Source organism: Tenrec ecaudatus, chromosome 18 (assembly GCF_050624435.1).
Source record: "Tenrec ecaudatus isolate mTenEca1 chromosome 18, mTenEca1.hap1, whole genome shotgun sequence".
Lineage (NCBI taxonomy): Eukaryota > Metazoa > Chordata > Mammalia > Afrosoricida > Tenrecidae > Tenrec > Tenrec ecaudatus.
In genome coordinates, this window is record NC_134547.1 from 51,806,032 (window position 1) to 51,821,568 (window position 15,537).

At 40.8% G+C, this 15,537-nt stretch overlaps 1 non-coding gene across 1 annotated transcript; it reads right to left on the reverse strand.

The window, feature by feature from the left end:
* Window positions 1–10,266: 10,266 nt before the first annotated feature.
* LOC142432814 (U6 spliceosomal RNA) lies at window positions 10,267–10,373 on the reverse strand. Its single transcript, XR_012780919.1, has one exon. It is a non-coding gene; the product is annotated as a U6 spliceosomal RNA (small nuclear RNA).
* Window positions 10,374–15,537: the final 5,164 nt, after the last annotated feature.

Below are 15,537 nucleotides of genomic sequence, written 5' to 3' on the forward strand. Positions count from 1 at the left end.
TGATTTCCTGTTTTATACTCTATCTGCCCCTTGCACACACCTTGACAGGTGTAATTATCCTATTGCCTTATACACAACAAAATTAAATGGGGGTCTCCCCCACCATTAGTGAACTCCTTATGGGCAAGAAACGTATTTTATTCATCCTCGTAGTCATGGCCCCTAAAAATGACTGGAACATAATTAGTTCTCAATGAATGCTTATTAAATATAATTAGAAAGTAAATGGTATCATTTTTAAATCCATCATTTATAATACCATTAGAAACCTCCACTTTGTTTATTTTTAAAAAGCCTTTGCTATGCAATATTGCAAATGCTATTTTAGAAAAAATAATGTACTTAACAGAAACACACTATAAAATGAGAATAGGAAATTAACAAAAAAATTGGACCTTTAGAAGTTAGGTAGGTTGGCAGGCTGGTTGGTATGCAGGCCGGAAGGTAGACAAATAGATAAATAGAAAGATGGGTAGGTAAGAGCAAGTAGAGTAATATTGTTATATCCAGGTAGTGAATACACCTATGTTCATTACACGAGACTTTCAGGTTTTCATTATGTTTGAAAATGTGGATAAGGACATCTTGAATAAAAGAATTGAACCTATGCCATGTTTATGAATATATTGTTTTTCAGAAAATATGCATATAAAGCTAGGAAATGCAGGGATCAGGAAACACTATTCATTAGAAAGGGAGAGAAACTGTGGGGGGTTATTTTCTATTTCTTTTAATGATTTTTATTATGTGACGTGGAGTCAATTTTATTTTGCAAAAAAAGTCACATGGGAAATATAACATGGGTTTGTAAGTAAATAAGAATACTTTGGTTAAAAACTAATTTTGGACAGATAAAGTATAATTTAAAAAGTGACTTTAGTAATGATTAATAAGTTTAATATGTTAGTAAATTGGAAAAAAAATCTCGCATTGCATTTATAAACTTAGATAGCAAGTTCTGAATTTAATCATTCTTTATAATAGAAAGTCACAAGTTGAGGAAAAAACCAGCAATGGAAGATGCTCATCAACTTCAATGTTTTCTTTTACCCTAATTCAGTTTTATTATACAGGAAAATCAAACTATATCAATTTAATAAACACTATTGATCGCATAGTATACTCTAGACCCTATCCTTTTCAAACTTTGAATTGTGTCTCAAATTCTCCAGCTTCAAGTAACCAAGGGAAACATGAAATTATTCAATAACCCTGAACAGTGCAGTCTCCCCTCTCTATTATTATACTTTTTATTTTATTTTTTGTCTTTTCTAATATGAAACTGACAGGCAGCCAGTATCAACTCTATTTAATTCTCTCCGGTCTATTTATTCACTGATGGCACAGATAACCTTGCACCTCGGAGCCAAGTACAGAGCTTGCGGACACCTGGAAAGCAGGTGTGTCCAGCTAATGGAGTTTCCCTTCTGTTGACCATGACCTCTCCCTTAGGGAGGGCACATATCTGTAGCTTAGGCTCACCTCCAAGGCTAAAGGAAGCCCCTTCTGGTGCAGGGAATGAGACTGATGGTTCAAGAGTGACTCCACAATAAAAATAGGGTGGCAATTAACCCCTTCAGGATAGTGATGAAGGATCTGGCATTCCTGCAGATCAAACTCGGTGCTCAGTGAGGAGTATGAATCAAACCTATCCTTCATGCCAAAGAAAATATTTTCTGTCTTGCTTTACAAAGTCAATGTTTCCTTATGTTTGACTATGTATTTTCTTCTTGAGTGTGTTCTGAATTTTAAATGTGAATGTATAAAACTACTCAGGAATACAAACATATGGAGAGAGGGAGAGAGCGCGCGAGAACAGTAGAAAAGTGAGAGGAGAGACAGAGTCAGAGAGGGGCGATAAAGAGAGACTGCTGTTGCTAATGATCATTGGGATTTTTTTCCCTATTAGGCTATAATAAATTACCACAACCATAGTGACTTGAAAACACAAATTTATTATCTTACTATTCTAGAAAACCAAAGTCCAAAATGAGTCTCACTGAACTAAAATCATGATGCCAGCAGGGTTGCATTTTTTGGGGGGGGGTTTCTACAATCCCTGACTCCTGGCCCCTTCCAGCTTCAGAGCCAACAAGTGAAGTTAGAGTGTGATAGGTAGATTTATTATGCCAACATGGCCAATGAACATCTGTGAGATTGAAGGGCAGAGCGATAAATGACTCAAAGAGCCAGCTCTCTCTCTCTCTCTCTCTCTCTCTCTCTCTCTCTCTCTCTCTCTCTCTCTCTCTCTCCCCCTCCCCCTCCCTCCCTCCCTCTCTCCCTCTCTCCCTCTCTCCCTCTCTCCCCCTCCCTCCCTTCCTTCCTCCCTTCTCACTATTGCGCTCACTCTCATCAGAGCAGTGTGAGGCTGCCTTGCTTGTTCTGTGCCTCCATTTATAAGTTACTCTGCCTGTGGCACACCTAACCCGTGGACTGTGTAGCTGTAACTTGAGGTTCCTTCAAGACCTGCTTTGCCACACTACTGGAAGGTATATCTCTTGAGCTGGGGACTGTTGGACCCTGTCATCTGGCTGAAGAGTCCTGTAATTGCTATTTTATGTGCACCAGGATTAACAGTGGGCACTTTCCTAAGCAAACTCCAACATTTGCCCACAAAGGGGCTGATTGGGCCCCGTGATGGTAGAGGGCATGTGTCAGCACTGAATTAACAGACAGAGTGGGCGAGGTTATAATAGACAACTAGGTTTCAATAGTAATCAAAGCAACCTCTCTCATGTGGAATTATGGCATTGGCTACGTAGCCATGGTGTCCCTATGAGTGAAATACATGTGAAAACTACTAAATGTTTACACGATGTATACAGGCAGAAAAATGGTAGATCAGGTGAACAGCAGAATAGACAGTCACGATTGCTCATTCAATTCCTTGACCTGAGCCAGTTACAGACCCACAACCCCTTGAATGAGAGGAAGGCCAGGTCCCTTTGAAAGAGGACCCTACTACATCACCAAAGGTTTATACTGTTAGTCTTTCTTCTAGCCTTCCCCAAAGGGACCGACAGCCTTTCACAAGATGACTGTTCATTGGGGGAAAGGAAAGAATCAAACTTTTCAGGGATTACTGGACACTGGCTCTGAACTGACACGAATTCCAGGAGACCCAAAGTGTTTTGAAGGCCCACCAGTCAGAGTGGGGGCTTATGGAGGACAAGTTATCAGTGCAGTTTTAGCTCAAGTATGCCTCACTGTGGGTCCAGTGGCCCCCTGAACCCATCCTTTGGTTATTTCGCCAGTTCCAGAATGCATCATAGACATTCTTAGTAACTGGCAGAACCCCCATATTGGCTCTCTGAAATGTGGAATAAGGGCTATCATGGTAGGAAAGGCCAAGTGGACACCATTAGAATTGCTATGACCTAGGAAAACAGTAAACCAAAAGCAGTACCGCATTGCTGGAGGGATTGCAGAGATCAGTGCCACCACCAAAGACTTGAAAGATGCAGGGGTGGTGATTCCTACCACACCCCCATTTAACTCACCTATTTGGCCTGTAAAGAAGACAGATGGCTCCTGGAGAATGACAGTGGATTATCGTAAACTTAACCAGGTGGTGACTCCAATTGCAGCTTCTGTTCCAGATGAGATTTCATTGCTTGAGAAAATTAATACTTCTGGTACTTGAGATGCACCTATTTATCTGTCAAGTGCCTTCTTCTCAATACCAGTCTCAAAAGAGTGCCAGAAGCAATTTTCCTTCAGTTGGCAGAGGCTTTCACAACTCTCCCCCAGGGGTAAATTAACTCTTCTGCGCTTTGCCATAATTTAGTCCAAAGGGACTTTGATCACATGTCTATTCCACAAAATGTCACACTAGTCCACTATATTGATGACATTATCCTGATTGGACCACTAAGGAGGATGTATCAGATACTCTAGATTCATTGGTACAAGATCTGTGTACAAGAGGCTGGGAAACTAACCCAACGAAGATTCAGGCATTCTCCAGCTCAGTAAAATATCTAGGGGTCCAGTGGTGTGGGGCATGTCAAGATATTCCTACTAAAGTGTAGAACAAGCTATTGCATTTACCCCCACCCCCACCCCCAATGACTAAAAAGGAGGCACAACACCTAGTGGGTCTCTTTGGATTTTGGAGGCAATATATCCCTCACTTGGGTGTTCTACTTTAGCCTATTTATCAAGTGACACAAAAAGTCTCCAATTTTGAGTGGGGCCTAGAACAAGAAAAGGCTCTTCAACAGGTTCAGGCGGCCGTGCAAGCTGATTTGCCACTGGGGCCATATGATCCAGCTGACCTGATGGTGCTAGAGGTGTCAGTTTTAGATAAAGATGCAGTGTGGAGTCTTTGGCAGACCCCTGTTGGTGAATCACAGCGTAGACCATTGGGATTTTGGAGTAAAGTCCTACCATCCTCTGCAGACAGCTACTCCCCATTTGAAAAACAGCCGTTGGCCTGTTACTGGGCCTTTGTGGAGACTGAATGCCTCACCATGGGCCACCAAGTCACCATGAGGCCTGAGCTTCCTTCCTATCATGAACTGGGTATTGTCTGACCCACAGAGTCATGAAGTTGGACGTGTGCAGCAACACTCCACTGTTAAATGGAAGTGGTGTATATGAGATTGGGCCAAAGCAGGACCTGAAGGAACAAGTAAGCTGCATGAAGAAGTGGCCCAAATCCCCACGGTCTACACTCCAGTCACATTACCTTCTTCCAGCCTGCACCGATGGCCTCCTGGGGAGTTCCTTACCATACTTTAACTGAAGACCAAAACGTCATGCTGGGCTTATCGTAAGTGGACAGCAGCAGTACAACAGTCCCTTTCTGGGATCTCCCTAAAGGACAGTGGTGAAGGGAAATCCTCCCAATGGGCTGAACTTCGAGCAGTGCACCTGGCCCTTCAGTTTACCTGCAAGGAAAAACAGCCTGATGTGAGACTGTATACTGAACCATGGGCTGTGGCTAATGACTTGGCTGAAAGGAACATGATGGGAAAATTGGTGACAAGTAGGTGTGGGGAAGAGGTATGTGGATGGACCTCTCTGAATGGGCCAAGAAAGCAAAGGAAATAGAGTCCATGTGAACGCTCATCGAAAGGTTACTTCTGAAGAGGAAGACTTTAACAATCAAGTAGATAAGATGACACACTGTGGAAACTGGTCCTCCTCTTCCCTCTGCCACTCCTGTTATTGCCCAATGCGCACATGAACAAAGTGGACATGGTGACAGGGATGGAGGTTATGCATGGGCACAGCAATATGGACTTCCACTCACCAAGGCTGACTTGGCCACTGCCACTGCTGAGTGTCCCACTTGCCAGCAACAGAAACCAACATCAAGTCAAAGATATGAGACCATTCCTCGGGGAGATCAACCAGCAACTTGGTGGCAAGTTGATTACACAGGACCAATTCCATCATGGAGGGGACAGCATTTTGTTCTTACTGGAATAGACACCTATTCTGAATTTGCCTTCCCTGCAGGCAATGCTTCTGCCAAATCTACAATTTGTGGACTTAGAGAATGCCTCATCCACCGGCATGGCATCCCACATAGCATTGCTTCAGATCAAGGAACTCACTTCACAGCAAATGCAATATGTCCATGGGCCCATTCCCATGGAATCCACTGGTCGTATCATGTTCCTCATCATCCTGAAACTGCTGGCTTGATAAAAGAAAGGAATGGGCTCCTAAAGGCACAATTATGGCGCCAACTAGGTGGCAACAACTTGTGGGGCTGAGGAAATGTTCTCCAGGTAGCTGTATATGCTCTAAAACAGCAGCCAATATATGGGTCTGTGTCTCCAATAGCCAGAATGCATGGGTCCAGGAACCAAGGGGTGGAAGCTGGAGTGGCACCACTCACTGTAACTCCTAGTGATCCCCTTGCAGCATTTTTGCTTCCTGTCCCAGCAACCCTGTGTTCCTCAGGCCTGGAGGTCCTGGTCCCGAAGGAAAGAACTCTCCCACCTGGAAACACAGTAATGTTTCCACTGAACTGGCAGCTGAGAATGCCCCCTGGTCACTTTGGACTTCTCATGTCTTTGGATCAAGAGGTCAGGAAGGGTGTCACTGTACTGAGTGGTGTGATTGATCCTGATTACCGAGGAGAAATTGGACTGGTGCTCCATAATGGAGGTAAAGAAAAATATGTCTGGAATCCAGGAGATCCCATAGGCTGACTCTTAGTGTTACCATGCCCTGTTATTAAAGTAAATGGTAAGTTACAGCAACCCAATCCTGACAGGACGTCTAATGACCATGACCCTTCAGCAATGAAGGTCTGGGTCACCCCACCAGGCAAAAAACTGCAGCCAGCTGAGGTGTTTGCCGAGGGCAAAGGTCATACAGAATGGGTAGTAGAAGGAGGCAGTTCTACCTATCAGTTATGACCATGAGATCAATTGCAAAAGCGAGGTTTGTGATGGTTAGTGTATTTTCTTTACATGTGCTTACTGACTACTTTGCTCATACATATCAGATACAGTTGTACTCAGTGTGTTTTCATTTATATGTATGATAGATGTTTGATGTTAAGTATAAATGTGATTTCATTAATGTCAGGAAATTATAGCTAAAGAATTGCGTACAGGTGCCATGTTGACAGGGGGTCATTGTGATAGGTTTGTTGTGCCAACTTGGCTAATGAACACATGTGAGATTAATTGAAGGGCAGAGAGATAAATGGCTCGGTGAGCCTTCGTCTCTTTCGCTCTTGCTCTTTGATCATCAGAGCAGTGTGCGGCTGCCTTGCTGGTTCTGTGCCTCCATTTATAAGTTACTCTGCCTGTGGGACACCTAACCCCTGCACTGTGTCGCTGTAACTTGAGGTTCTGTCAGGTCTTGCTTCACCACACTACTGGAATGCACATCTCTTGAGCTAGGGATTGTCGGACCCTGTCATCTGACTGCCAATTGGGATCCGCCTTGCTTTTTACTAAGTGTGCCCAGATAGCCTGAATTGCTTAATGGAAGACTACCGGTGGTCCTCAAGACTTGAAGGACTGCCAGTGTACTAGCTGTCTCACGGGAGGGAGTTGCACTGAGCCATTTGTACTGCTTCATAGATTAATTAGTTGTTTATTTCTTATGTTATATATATCTATCTATATAAATATATATAACTTTATTAGTGCCCTGGTTTTGTTTCTCTAGAGAACCCTGTCTAACACAGTTGAGTATTTGATGCTCTATCTTCACCTCGATCCTCTTCTCCTTTCACATTCAAAAAGCATTGTGTAAAGTAGGATGATAGATGAGTTAGATTATATCTGTTCTTAACTTTTCAATTATCTTGTTATCTGATATTTTGCATTTATAATAGTAAAAAAGAATCTACTACTTGCCTTTTTTTATTTCAACAATGTAGCCCAGATGTTAGAAACACTAACATGCAAGGCAAGTGTTAACCCTGGTCTTATTGTTCAAGGTAATGTGTCCACTTAACTGGACCATGGTTATGAGTGCTTTAGCATGTATGCAAAGATGTCACCTGGCAGCGATGAAGTAATTGCACCATCCTCCATGTTTTGATCTTAGGTAGCCATCCTGTATCTTGAGATCTGATAGCGTCACCTTCTGTTTTCACATATGGCAAATTTCAAATAAGAACCTAGTCTTTGGAAGCTGACCACGCTGATAGGTGCAATCCAACTTTAAATTCAACCTATTAGTAACTTTAATTCCATCTGCCTCTTTCATTTTTCATTATCATGTTATCTAATACAGCTACAGGTTACAGGATTTAGTGTGTGAACATTTTGGGGGTGATATTTTTTCTGTCTACCTCAATAAATGATACAAATTAGTAGTTCATTCCTTATTATCCTGTCTTACAAATGAAAGACATTTTCTGAATACTGATAGATATCAGATATTATATATATATCATTTCATTATAATGCTTTTCTCATGAGATACAACATCTTAAAGTATCATATATATATATATATATATATATATATATTTAATTTAACAGATCAAAAGTTGGGTTTCTGAAGATTGTCTTGCTGGTAGAAAGCCTTGAATTTTATCTAAATCTAACTGCAAAACAAAGCATAATACTTTAGATGTTAACTCTGGGGAAAATCAGTTATTGACATATAATTCATGTACTCTTCAGTTCAATTTTTCAGTATCAATCCATTTTAGAACATTTTCTCCATTTTAAATTTCCATATATTTAGCTTCAACTTCCCCTGTAATAATTCTAAGGAATCATTGATGTGGTTACCCTCTCTATAGATTTACCTATCCTGGATATCATATAAGAAAAATCAGACCAAATTCTCTCCAAAGAACAACACAATAAAACACAGAAAACCTTAAATCCCCCCAAAAAGTTAAAAAGTAACAAAGTAGAAAAAATAGAAGGCTGTGAAAAGGGAAAACAAATGAAATGGTGCTAAATGTTCACCCAAAGATATCTGTAATAGGATCCCTGTTGGTGGAATGAACCAAGAACTGGACTATCAAACTCAAGGTCAACAGCCCAAATGCATCCACAGGAGAGAGATTAAGCTGTCCTCTCCTACAAAGATTTACAACCTCACAAACTCAAAGGGACAGGTTAATCTTGCCCTACAGAATCACTCTGAGTCAAAGCCAGCTCGATGGCAGTGTGCCTGATATCTGCAGTATGCCAATGGAGATTCCAATGCACTCTCTCTAAGAACAAAAAGCCACACTCTACTCACTGTCATCAAGTCAATTCTGACCCATGGTAACCCTATAGGGGAGAGTAAAACCGCCCTGTGAGTTTCCAAGACTGAATTCTCCCATTGTAGAAAGTCTCATTTTCTCCTCCAGAGCTGTTCATGGATTCAAGCTGCTGACCTCAAAGTTATCAGACCAGTGTGTAACCACTAGGCCACCCTGGATCCCAACTCTCTCTAAGGGCTATTTCACATCCCAGGTCAAGAGGCTGAGTGAATTCAATGCAGGCTTAGACTTCATTGGGGGCCTGGGGACTCTACAAATGGCTTTTTGGCTCTCCCTGTCATCAATAGCCTTCTGCAAACTGGACAATTTAATCCCTAATGCAATTACCTCCTTTGAGAGTTAATTTATTATTTACAGTCCGTGGATCACATGGACACGCTATTTAGATGGCTCTTATTTCAACACAAGTCTTTAAGACCCCAGATGCTATACTTTCTGATATCCAGGCACCAATTGATTCTTCACCACATTTTTCTATGGCATCAATATCCACAGTGATAACTTCGAAAGGTCAGGTATGAAGTCGTAGTCTTTGTTCAATCAAAAGGCAGTCATTGACATCACCCCCCACTTTAATAGGAGAAAGGACCTAGTGATTTTCTCCTGTAAAGGTTGCAACTTGGCAAACACTATTGGAGACTTCTACTCTCTCGCATGAAGTCTATTTGAGTCAAACTTGTCTTGATAGCACCCAACAATGTAACAAAAATACTTGAATCATTGTATTATATCTAAATCAATCTTGAAAAATAATATATGATTTCCCAAATCATTTAAACTCTGGAATTTGAAGACCATAAGAAAATAATGCAGACATTCAACTCATTCTTACCAGTCATTCAGAAAAAAATCCTCTGAAGACATTTATATGGAAGAAAAAAATCTGTCTCTTGATTAGTGGGCATCCAAATTATGAATATCTTTCATCTTTTACGTACTGCCAGCAGGAGAAGATTGCCAAGTTTAAGTTTGTTTTCCAGTTAATTCGCTAATTCATCCAAACATTTTTATTAAATCTTAGCTATGTGTCAAACATAGTACCAGTGTGTAGACACACAATGGCAGATCAAAAATATTCTATTTTCTGTCTTTGTGAAGTATTCTCAAATTGGGAAGGCAAATATTAATCAAATTGCCACATTAACAGTAATTGTAACTCCAATAATTTCTTTGAACAGAGTATGTAAAAATTATGATAAAGAAGGACTAGATCAAATTAGTAAGAAATCGGGTAAAAACTCTTTCCTGGTGAAATTGTAAAGCTGTTTCAGGTAGCTATTGCTCTTACACTGCAAATACAATAGGGTAGTTTTGAAGAACAGAAACTTCTTAGCAATGGAGTCTAAAAGTACAAATCAGTGTCTAGGCCTGTCAATTCCTTCCTTGCTGCTAACGAGCTTTTTTTTTTTTTTAATTCTTTAGCCTATTAAATGTCCTCCTTTGGCATCTGTCTTCCCCCAGAATGTGTTTGCTTCTGTGTCTAAACTGTTCTTGTTACAACCCACAAGTGATTAGATTTAGGACACACCCTGCACTAACATGGCCCTTTTAATTTTTTTTAAAAATATGGAACGCTTCACGAATTTGCGTGTCATCCTTGCGCAGGGGCCATGCTAATCTTCTCTGTATCGTTCCAGTTTTAGTATATGTGCTGCCAAAGCGAGCACGGCCCTTTTAATTTAACAAAGAAAATAATAGTCCTGTTTAGACTAGGTTGACTAGAGAAACAAATTCCTTGACACTCATACATATCTAAGAAAAAGCTTTATATCAAAGAGTAATTTTATATGAAGAAAATATCCCCCCCCAAAAAAAAATTAAATGAAAATATCCCAGTCCAGGGCAGAACAAGTCCATAAGTATAATTATCCCATAAGTCTGATTTTAGTCAATGAATTCATCTTCAGACTCATGCAGCACATGAAATGATGCAAAATGCAGGATCACAGGCCAGTGGGTGCAAAGCCTTGTGGATCCAGTGGCAGTGGAAGCCACTCCAGGGCTCTCACAGGTCTAAACATGGTTCCACGTGCCTTGTCACCAGGAAGGTGGAAACAGAGAGAGTAGGAGGCTGACCTCTAGAGATCTGTTTATCCGATCATCCTCCAATAAAATTGCAACATGATTGACAGGCTAAACTCTACCCACATGTTTCTACAGGAACCATGTTGGCACAAAAAACTAACTAGTACAAGTTGTAAAAGGAAGCATATCCACTGGCCTATGACCTAGGATTCCAACAGTTATTTGGGGGAAATATAATTTAATGGTAAGAGGCTACAACCCTGACCCACACCTTTCCTGATTTTAATCATGCAGTGTTCCCTTGTTCTGTCTACACAACTGCCTCTTGATCCATGTACAAGTTCCAAATGAGCACAATGAAGTGTTCTGAAACCCCCATCTTTCTTCCAGAGTCAGCTGGTAGCTCAACCCACTGATCATTTGATTAGCAACAGGGCACTTATGTGTCACCAGGGTGCCTTAGCTAGGATAAGAGTGGCATTCTTCATTCTCTGAAGGGGGTTAGTATTCCCAAAATAAGAAACCAGTAAGCCAGAGGAACATGAAAAATGGAGGGGTGAATGCTGGAGAAATAAGCCTGATTCAAAAAAAAAACAGTAGATAGGAGCCAGGCCCTGCAGTGTATTTCAAAACCAAAATGTATCACTCTGGGTGGACTTGAACTCCGCACAAAGGTGGCTAAGGACGGGAGGTTGTGGACATGTCATTGCAAGGTGATTTGACATCCAGTGATACTTTTTGAGGCTGGTCTAGATAGTTCTCTGTGCCAGGTAGGAATGATTCTTTTACGGGAAACCATCTGGCACACCAGATTTAGAGCAAGGCATTCCCTATTTCAGACCATTACATTAGGTTAGATCTCAAAAACACATACTCTGCCCCACGCTGTGGAGCTCAGTGGCTGACATTGGTGTTCCCCAGGGGTAACAAGCCTCCAGGGGCATCCGAACGTGCCATATTAATCACTTAGGTAATTTACAGCTGTTGTAACATCACAGAACCCCAGAGCCTTGCCGAGTGAGTCAGCTTTCACCATATTTAAAGAGGAAAATGATGGTAATTAAAAATGGCATCTCTAATTAGTGAGAGGTTAATTAGTGGGAGGCTACAAGGACTGAGAAACAAGGCATCCCTCATCCCCCATCCCACTGCTCCATTACAACTGGCTATTGTGTGTGCTTCTCGGTTCCAGTGGCTAACTATGGACCTTGAGGCAACATTTTAAGTATTAGGGGTTGAAGCCCAAACTATAGTGTAAGGAAGGTAGCCTCAGAATCCAGTTCAGTGTTTGGTAGCAGTAATAATCGTTGTTGTTGTTATTATTATTTAATTAAATAAATCAAAAGAATAGATTACAGGGTCAGTTTCTTGGTTCATACATTTGGAAGTAAGCAAGATGGACTTCCCAGCCTTCAGAGCCATGCTACTTACTGCCATAAGAATTGTTTAACCTCTGACTCAGAACCCGTTTATTTTGCATGTTGCTGTCGGGTACATTCAAGTGGGTTCTGACTCACTGACCTCACAGACAACAGAAACACCATCAAGCCTGGCACCATTCTCATCATTGTTTTGTTTGGACCCGTTGTTGCCGACCGTGTACCAATCCAAGTTAGTGAGAGTCTTCCTCTTGTCAATGATCTTCTACTTTAGCACACATAGTGTCCTTTTCAAGAGACTGGGTTTGCTAGGTGACGTGCAAAGTGCATGACATAAAGTCTCACCACCTGAGATAGTTTATTGTGATAACCTGGCCAATAAACACATTTGGGGTTCGTCGAAGGGTGGAGGGAGACTCACCTTTCTAATTCTCGGGTTTCTTGCTTTCTGATGGTTGAACCAGGGTACAGCTGCCTTAGCCAGTTCCCTGCTTCAGCTGGCAAGGCTCACTTCCTGCAAGACATCCCTGAGGAGAAGCCACCTGGACCTACCCCTATATAGCCCAGGGTGCTGGAGCACCTGTGTGTGGAGACCCCTGCCAACACTGAGATGCTTACACGTTCATTGATTCGGCTTTCCTCCTGCAGTCGGCCTCATAGTGTGTGTCTTGTGAGATGGAGGAGGACTTTGTGGATTGGTGTTGGACATATGGGTTAATGTTGGACTTGTGGGCTTGGGCAGTACTTGGTTGGGATGATTTCTTGATGTGCACTTACCCTTTATATAAAACTCTCTTACATATGAGTTGCTATGGATTTGTTTCTGTAATGTACCCAGACTAATACACCATCCTAACTTCTAAGGAACAATCTGGCTGTACTTCTTCCAAGATAGAGCTGTTTGTCTCTCTGGTAGTCCAGGGTTTTGTTGTTGTTGTTGTTGTTGTTGTTTTGCCAACCTCATCAAATGTGGTAACTCTTCTGCTGTCTTCTGCATTTACTGTCCAGCTTTCACATGGATCTGAGGGGATTGGAAACACCCTGGCTTTGGTCAAGCACGCCTTAGGTATCAAAGTAGCATTTTACTGGTTAACACTTTAACGAGGTCAGATTGGACCAAAGAATATATAATTCTATCGATTAAGTGTTGCTTCCAGAATATTAATTGTGGATTCAAGTAAAATTAAGTCTTTGGCAACTTTAATCTTTTCTCTGTTTTTCCTGATTTCACATACGGGCCAAATGTGAGGATTTTTATTTCCTTAACTTCTTTTCCCCATATGTTTGAAATGAACTTGTAGGTCCCTAAAGACTCTAAGTCCACTTCCGTTTTGCTTTTCCGCCTTTTTTAGCCACTTGGACCAATATTTAGATGAGAAGGGTAGGGAATATGGAAGAGGTTGTTTTTTCCAGTTAAATCCTCCATTTTTTTATGTGTCCCTCCCCATCCCAATCCTCCCCCCATACCCACCCCCTGTACCCACCCCCACTGTACCCACCCTGATCCCTGTCCCTAGCCTCCTCACAGCGATGAAAGTCTTGTCTAATGGTGTATAGACCACGTTTTTCTTCATTTTTCCTTGTAATTTTGGCATTATTAAATATTTGCCTTTGTAAGTTTGACCAATTTGCTAAGCATAATGTTCTCTAGTTTTGCCCACGTGTTGTGTTATTTAAGAGAGTTTTCATTGTTTTATATTGATCTACAAAATTCCATAGTATGGATGTACCAGAATTTGTTTATTCCTCTATAGTTGAGGTTTGTGGTTCTTTCTATGTTTTTCCTGTTGTTGGAAGTTGCTTCAAGAAACATAGTTTGTACAGATGTCTATTTCTTTATATTGAGTTGTACTCACAGCTGAATGCTGTAGCCTCTGATCTTCATCAGTACATGCTTCCAGGCTCCTCAGTTTTCAGCCCCCAAGGTTGTGTCATCTGCAGATTGATTAAATATCTGAGCAGAGATGATAGAGAAGAGCAAAATCAAAAGTGACAACACGGCCAATGGCTAATTAATCCATTTGATTCCCATGTGTCCCATCTTACAATGTCCAATCATAAAATCACCATTTTTATTGTTGCAAAAAAGAGTATTTCCAATGAAGAAATTGGTCTTATATAATTCTCTTTATTATGCAATCTTTAGTTTCTTATCCATCACCAAGGCCATATTTTCCAACTAAGGATGCTCTATTCTCAACTTCCTCATTTCAGTCCTCAGTAACTATCAATGTGTCTTGATTTCAGATTGAGAAAGTTGGTAGAGTTCATCCATTCTTTCATCATTGCTTATACTGCTTGGTGTATTCATTTTTATAATATTCACTCTACTGGCTCTTCCTTATAGTCAAATGGATAGTCTATTACAGAGAGTATTGTACTTGAAGGTATGTCTTAAAATATTCATCCTGACAATGAACACAAGGCCATTCCTCTCGAATTTGTCATTCACTGCATGTTAAATAATATGATTACATATTAAAATGGCCATTAACAGTCAATTAGACTTCAACAAAACTTACAACTGAGCAACTAATGGTCTGTGCCACCAGGCGATTCTGCCTGTTAGTGCTTTGGATATCAATCTTTCCATTTCAGTTTGGATGATTTCCAGTTTTTCTAGATTTCCTTCATAAGCTTGATATTCCAGATATAACTCGGATGTCTGCAGTTGTTTCCTTTCATTTTGGATTGTGTCCCATCAGCAGATGAAGGTCCTGAAGCCTTTGTTCCATCCACATCATTAAGTTCAACTCTACTTTGGGAATCATATTTTGAGTTCTTTCCAACCGGATGGGCTCATCTTCCAACAATATTATGTGTCCGGAATTGTGCTGTTGCAACTCATAAGGTTTTTAATGAATAATACTTCATAAATTGATGACATCTTCTTTCTTTCTATTTTTTTCTTAGTCTGGAAAACTGTCACTGAGTAAATTCTGACTCATAGTGACCCTGTAGGACAAGTTAGAATTGCCCGTGTGAGTTTCTAAGACTGTAGCTCTTTACAATAGTAAAAACCCTAGCCTTTTTCATGAGAAGTGGCCGGTGGTTTTGAACTGCTGACCTTGCAGTAAGCAGCCCAAGCTGTTTTGAAACCAAATCATCATGGAAGACCCCTCTGGTATTTGAAGTCCAATTGACATAACTTCAGTGGCATAGCAACACAGAAGCCACCAAAGTACAACAAACAGATGAGGAGTGGATTATTTTGCAAAATAAATTTTAAATGTGTGACATCAGCTTAGCAGTAGGGACATATAACTACTGGAAAATATTCTGAAAGTGAGAGGTTGTAGTTGTAAGATAATAATAATTTAAATTAGTCATTCAAAACTCATAAGACAAAATGAAGATGTGTTGAGATCTGAAACAGAACGAGACTTTCTATATACATTGCTCTTTGACACCCAGTTTATTATGATGA